The 7,294-nt window shown below is 45.9% G+C and overlaps 1 protein-coding gene and 1 long non-coding RNA gene across 2 annotated transcripts in view; one reads left to right on the forward strand and one right to left on the reverse strand.

The window, feature by feature from the left end:
- Window positions 1-7,294, forward strand: part of LOC145496232 (uncharacterized) — a 448,310-nt gene that overhangs the window by 383,466 nt on the left and 57,550 nt on the right. The gene's annotated exons all lie outside the window — the stretch shown is intronic.
- LOC145496263 (uncharacterized) overlaps window positions 1-7,294 on the reverse strand; it is a 427,898-nt gene that overhangs the window by 224,232 nt on the left and 196,372 nt on the right. The window lies entirely within an intron of this gene.

The raw sequence follows: 7,294 nt of genomic DNA on the forward strand, positions 1-7,294 counted from the left end.
CTAGGCAATTTTTGCCGTTTTCATAGGGGCTTGAAAAGGCAATTCTTCAGCGGCCTACGGAATCCTTCAAAATGCTTGAAAAATTTAAAACTTCCTATTGTTAGATAGAAGAAAAGTAAAGCTTTTAGACTAAGTTTACCCCGAGTTCTAGTTTTGTAAATTGTCTCAATGCGAATACCGAAAACTTTGTCAATTTTCCAGATATCTTTTGCATATTTAACAAGGCAAAAAGCTATATTTTCGTTTTTTGCGAATTTCTCGAAGACTTTAAATTCTAAGAAAATCGGAATAATATTTTCGAAAGTGGCTCCCTAAAAGCATTCTTTAGGCAAAGTTTCAGGATTTTCGATTTTTCTAACCTGGCCAGCCATTCTCGATATTTTCAGACAGTGACTCTTAAATGAAGTGGGGTTATATTTCGGCCTAGAAGCTCGACACCGAGCGTGCGCTCCTTTTACCTCTGTCCATTTCACTTAAAACTAAGGCCATCCGGCGTTAGTTTGGAGTCACTCGGACTGGAAAATATCCTCTAACTTCCGGGAAATCGAGCCAAAAAGGCTCAAAATCACTATGCGCGTAAGGCGGTCTCTACTACTCTTTCAGTTTAAAATGAAGTGTGGCTATATTTCGACCTAGAAGCTCGACACCGAGAGTGCGCTCCTTTTACTTGTGTCCATTTCACTAAAAACTAAGGCCATCAGGGGGTAGTTTAGAGTCCCCGGGACTCGAAAATATCCCCCAAGTTCTGGCAAATCGAGCCATAGTGGCTCAAAATCACGATGCGCGTAAGGCGGTTTTCTCTACTCTTCCAGTCTTAAAATGAAGTGGGGCTCTATTTCGGCCTAGGAGCTCGACACCGAGCGTGCGCTCCTTTTACCTGTGTCCATTTCACTGAAAGCTAAGGCCATCAGGAGTTAGTTTAGAGTCCCCGGGACTGGAAAATATTCCCTAAGTTCCGGCAAATCGAGCCAAAGCTGCTCAAAATCACGATGCGCGAAAGGAGGTCTCGGCTTCTCGTTCAGTCTTAAAATGAAGTGGGGCTCTATTTCGGCCTAGGAGCTCGACACCGAGCGTGCACTCCTTTTATCTGTGTCTATTTCACTGAAAGCTAAGGCCATCAGGAGTTAGTTTAGAGTCCTCGGGGCTGGAAAATATCCCACAAGTTCCGGCAAATCGAGCCAATGTTGCTCAAAATCACCATGGGCGTAAGGCGGTCTTCGCTACTCTTTCAGTCTTAAAATAAAGTGGGGCTATATTTCGGCATAGAAGCTTTAAACCGAGCGTGCGCTCCGTTTGCCTGTGTCCATTTCACTGAAAACTAAGGCCATCAGGAGTTAGTTTAGAGTCGCGGGGACTGGAAAATATCCTCCAAGTTCCGGCAAATCGAGCCAAAGTTTTTCAAAATCACGATGCGCGTAAGGCGGTCTCGGCCACTTTTTCAGTCATAAAATGAAGTGGGGCTATATTTCGGCCAAGAAGCTCAACATTGAGCGTGCGCTTCTTTTGCCTGTGTCAATTTCACTGAAAACTAAAGCCATCAGGAGGTAGTTTAGAGTCCCCGAGACTAGAAACATATATTTCAAGTTCCGCCAAATCAAGCCAAAGTTGCTTAAAATCACGGTGCGCGTAATTCGGTCTCGGCTACTTTTTCAGTCTTAAAATGAAATGGGGCTCTGTTTCCGCCTAGAACCTCGACACGGAACCTGCGCTCCTTTTGCCTGTGTCCGTTTCACTGAAAGCTAAGACCGTCAGGAGTTAATTTAGAGTCACCAAGACTGGAAAATATCCCCCAAGTTCCGGCAAATCGAGCCGAAGTGGGTCAAAATCACGATGCGCGTAAGGCGGTCTCCGCTACTCTTTCAGTCTTAAAATGAATTGGGGCTATATTTTGGCCCAGAAGCTCGAAAGTGAGCGTTCAAAACATTTTGCTCTGTCCATTTCACTGCAAACCAAGGCCATCAGGAGTTAGTTTAGAGTCCCCGGGACTGGAAAATATCCCCCAAGTTTCGGGAAATGGAGCCGAAGTTGGTCAAAATCACGATGTGCGCAAGGCGGTCTCCCCTACTTTTTCAGTCTTAAAAAGAATTGGGGCTATCTTTCGGCCCAGAAGCTCCAAAGTCAACGCTCAAAAAGTTTTGCTGTGTCCATTTCACTGCAAACCAAGGCCCTCAGGAGTTAGTTTAGAGTCCCCGGGACTGGAAAATATCCCCCAAGTTCCGGCAAATCAAGCCGAAGTTGGTCAAAATCACGATGCGCGTAAGGTGGTCTCGGCTACTCTTTCATTCTTAAAGCGAAGTGGGGCTATATTTCGGCCCAGAGGCTCGAAAGTGAGCGTTCAAAAAGCTTTGCTGTGTGCATTTCACTGCAAACCAAGGCCTTCCGGATGAAAACTCCACGTTTTGATCTTGACCTTTACCTCAGAATTCCTCAGCGTCGTACAGTTTTTCTTAGCCTTAATATGCGTTCCTACGCATCACATCTCAATCTACGTTCGATTCGAAATTCTCTGAGCTCTCTTACGAAACTTTCCTCGCCAACTTCGCGGACTAACTTACATACTAATTCTCAAAGAGTAAAGTTGAACGCACTTATTCAAAACAAAATGTCACGTGGACGCGAAACTTATCACATCAGTCGGATTCTATTGATATTCTATTCGATGGATGTTCATTTGACTTGTCAATTGTTCGAATTCACGTGCTAGCAGGCATTCTTAAAATATTTTCGGTCGACACGCATACAAAAGACACGACACCGGGACTGCAAAATATCCCCCAAGTTCCGGGAAATCGAGCCGAAGTTGGTCAAAATCACGATGCGCGTAAGGCGGTCTCGGCTACTCTTTTAGTCTTAAAGTGAAGTGATGCTATATTTCGGCCCAAAAGCTCGAAAGTGAGGGTTCAAAAAGTTTTGCTGTGTCCATTTCACTGCAAACCAAGGCCATCACAAGTTAGTTTAGAGTCCCCGGGACTGGAAAATATTGCCAGGTTCCGGGAAATCAAGCCAAAGTTGGTCAAAATCACGATGCGCGTAAAACAGTCTCGGCTACTCTTTCAGTCTTCAAGTGAAGTGGGGCTATATCTCGGCCCAGAATCTCGAAAGTGAGCGTTCAAAATGTTTTGCTGTGTCCATTTCACTGAAAACTAAGCCAATCAGGAGTTAGTTTAGAGTCCCCAGGTCTGGAAAATATCCCCCAAGTTCCGGCAAATCGAGCCAAAGTTGCTCAAAATCACGATGCGCGTAAGACGGTCTCGGCTACTCTTTCAGTCTTAAAGTGAAGTGGGGCTGTATTTCGGCCCCGAAGCTCCAAAGTGAAAGTTCAAAAAGTTTTGCTGTGTGCATTTCACTGCAAACCAAGCCCATCAGGAGTTAGTTTAGAGTCCCCTGGACTGGAGAATATCCCCCAAGTTCCGGGAAATGGAGCCCAAGTTGCTCAAAATCACGATGCACGTAAGGACGTCTCGGCTAATCTTTCAGTCTTAAAATGAAGTACGGCTATATTTCGGCCTAGAAGCTCGACACCGAGCGTGCCCTCCTTTTACCTGTGTCCATTTCACTGAAAACTAAGGCCATCTTGAGTTAGTTTAGAGTCCCTGGGACTGGAGATGATCCCCCAAGTTCCGGCAAATCGAGAAAAAGTGGCTGAAAATCACGATGCGCGTAAGGCGGTCTCGGCTACTCTTTCAGTCTGAAAATGAAGTAGGGCTATATTTTGACCTAGAAGCTCGACACCGAGCGTGCGCTCCTTTTACTTTTCTCCATTTCACGGAAAACTAAGGCCATTGGGAATTAGTTTAGAGTCCAAAGGACTGGAAAATATCTCCCAAGTTCCGGGAAGTCGAGCCAAAGTTGCTCAAAAAGACGATGCGCGTAAGGCGGTCTCGGCTACTTTTTCAGTCTTAAAATGAAGTGCGGCTATATTTCGACCTACAAGCTTGAAACCGAGCGTGCGCTCCTTTTACCTGTGTCCATTTCACTGAAAACTAAGGCCATTAGGATGTAGTGTAGAGTTGCCGGGACTGGAAAATATCCCCTAAGTTCCGGCAAATTGAGCCGAAGTTGCTCAAAATCACGATGCGCGTAAGGCGGTCTCGACTACTCTTTCAGTCTTAAAATAAAGTGCGGCTATATTTCGACCTAGAAGCTCGACACCGAACGTGCGCTCCTTTTACCTGTGTCTTTTTCACTAAAAACTAAGGCCATGAGGAATTAGTTTAGATTCCCCAGGACTGGAAAAAATCCCCCAAGTCTCGGCAAATCCAGCCAAAGTGGGTCAAAATCACGATGCGCGTAAGTAGGTCTCGGCTACTCTTTCAGTCTTAAAATGAAGTGGGACTATATTTCGGCCTACAAGCTCGACACCGAGCGTGCGCTCCTTTTACCTGTGTCTATTTCACTTAAAACTAAGGCCATCAGGAATTAGTTTAGAGTCCCCGGGACTGGAAAATATCCCCCAAGTTGCGACAAATCGAGCCAAAGTTGCTCAAAATCACAATGCGGGTAAATCGGTTTCGTCTACTCTTTCAGTCTTAAAATATAGTAAGGCTATATTTCGGTCCAGAAGCTCGACACCGAGCGTGCGCTCCTTTTACCTTTGTCCATTTCGCTTAAATCTAAGGCCATCAGGAGGTAGTTTAGAGTCTTCGGGACTGGAAAATATCCCCGAAGTTCCCGCAAATGGAGCCAAAGTTGCTTAACATCACGATGCACATAAGGTGGTTTCGTCTACTCTTTGAGTGTTAAAATGAAGTGGGGCTATCTTTCGGCCTAGAAGCACGACACCGAGCGTGCGCTCCTTTTACCTTTGTCCATTTCGCTTAAAACTAAGGCCATCAGGAGGTAGTTTAGAGTCTTCGGGACTGGAAAATATCCCCGAAGTTCCCGCAAATGGAGCCAAAGTTGCTTAACATCACGATGCACGTAAGGTGGTTTCGTCTACTCTTTGAGTGTTAAAATGAAGTGGGGCTATCTTTCGGCCTAGAAGCTCGACACCGAGCGTGCGCTTCTTTTACCTGTGTCCATTTCACTGAAAACTAAGGTCATCAGGCGTTAGTTTAGAGTCCCTGGGACTAGAAAATATCCCCCAAGTTCCCGGTAATCCAGCCAAAGTGTCTCAAAATCACGATGCGCGTAAGGCGGTCTCGGCTACTCTTTCAGTCTTAAAATGAAGTGGGGCCATATTTCGGCCTAGAAGCCTGAAACTGAGCGTGCGATCATTTTAGCTGTGTCCATTTCTCTGGAAACCAAGGCCATCATAAGTTAGTTTAGAGTCCCCGGGACTGGAAAATATCCCCCAAGTTCGGCAAATCGAGCCAAAGTTGCTCAAAATCACAATGCGGGTAAATCGGTTTCGTCTACTCTTTCAGTCTTAAAATATAGTAAGGCTATATTTCGGCCCAGAAGCTCGACACCGAGCGTGCGCTCCTTTTACCTTTGTCCATTTCGCTTAAATCTAAGGCCATCAGGAGGTAGTTTAGAGTCTTCGGGACTGGAAAATATCCCCGAAGTTCCCGCAAATGGAGCCAAAGTTGCTTAACATCACGATGCACATAAGGTGGTTTCGTCTACTCTTTGAGTGTTAAAATGAAGTGGGACTATCTTTCGGCCTAGAAGCACGACACCGAGCGTGCGCTCCTTTTACCTGTGTCCATTTCACTGAAAACTAAGGTCATCAGGCGTTAGTTTAGAGTCCCTGGGACTGGAAAATATCCCCCAAGTTCCGGGAAATCCAGCTAAAGTTGGTCAAAATCACGATGTGCGCAACGCGGTCTCGGCTACGCTTTCAGTCTCAAAGTGAAGTGGGGCTATATTTCGTCCCAGAAGCTCGAAAGTGAGGGTTCAAAAAGTTTTGCTGTGTCCGTTTCACTGCAAACCAAGGCAATCAGGAGTTAGGTTAGAGTCCCCGAGACTGGAAATATCCCCCAAGTTCTGGGAAATCGAGCCCAAGTTGCTTAAAATCACGATGCGCGTAAGGCGTTCTCGGCTGCTCTTTCAGTCTTAAAATAAAGGGGGGCTATATTTCGTCCCAGAAGCTCGACACCGAGCGTGCCTCTCTTTTACCTCTGTCCATTTCACTGAAAACTAAGGCTATCGGTAGTTAGTTTAGAGTCTCCGGCACTGGAATATATCCCCTAAGTTTCGGCAAATCGAGCCATAGTGGCTCAAAATCACGATGCGCGTAAGTCGGTTTCGTCTACTCTTTCAGCATTAAAATTAAAGTGGGGCTATATTTCGGCCTAGAAGCCCGACACTGAGCGTCCACTTCTTTTACCATTGTCCATTTCACTGAAAACTAAGGCCATCAGCAGTTAGTTTACAGTCCCCGGGACCGGAAAATATCCCCTAAGTCTCGGCAAATCGAGCCATAGTGGCTCAAAATCACGATGTGCGTAAGTCGGTTTCTTCTGATCTTTCAGTCGTAAAATAAAGTGGAGCTATATTTCGGCCTAGAAGCTCGACACCAAGCGTGCGCTCCATTTACCTCTGTCCTTTTCACTGAAAACTAAGACAATCAGGAGTTAGTTTAGAGTCCCCAGGACTGGAAAATATCCCCCAAGTTCCGGCAAATCGAGCCAAAGTTGCTCAAAATCACGATGCGCGTAAGGCGGTCTCGGCTACTCTTTCAGTCTTAAAATGAAATGGAGCTATATTTCGGCCTAGAAACTCGAGACCGAGCGTGCGCTCTTTTTACCTGTGTCCATTTCACTAAAAAATAAGGGCATCAGGAGTTAGTTTAGAGTCCCCGGGACTTGAAACTATCCCCCAAGTTTCGGCAAATCAAGCCATAGTGGCTCAAAATCACGATGCGCGTAAATCGGTTTCGTCTACTCTTTCAGTCTTAAAAGGAAGTGGGGCTATATTTCGGCCTAGAAGCGCGACACCGAGCGTGCGCTCCTTTTACCTGTGTCCATTTCACTAAAAAATAACGCCATCAGCACTTAGTTTAGTATCCCTGAGACTGGAAAATACACCCCAAGTCTCGGCAAATCGAGGCAAAGTTGCTCAAAATAAGGATGCGGGTAAGGCGGTCACGGCTACTCTTTCAGTCTTAAAATAAAGTGCGGCTATATTTCGGCGTAGAAGCTCGACACCGAGCTTGCGCTCCTTTTACCTGTGTCCCTTTCACTGAAAACTAAGGCCATCGGAGTTAGTTTAGAGTCCCCGGGACTGGAAAATATTCCCCAAGTTCCGGCAAATCGAGCTGTAGTTGGTCAAAATCACGATGCGCGTAAGGCGGTCTCGGCTACTCTTTCAGTCTTAAAATGAAGTGGGGCTATAATTCGGCCTAGAAGGT

The sequence above is a fragment of the Orbicella franksi genome, chromosome 8 (assembly GCF_964199315.1).
Source record: "Orbicella franksi chromosome 8, jaOrbFran1.1, whole genome shotgun sequence".
NCBI lineage: Eukaryota > Metazoa > Cnidaria > Anthozoa > Scleractinia > Merulinidae > Orbicella > Orbicella franksi.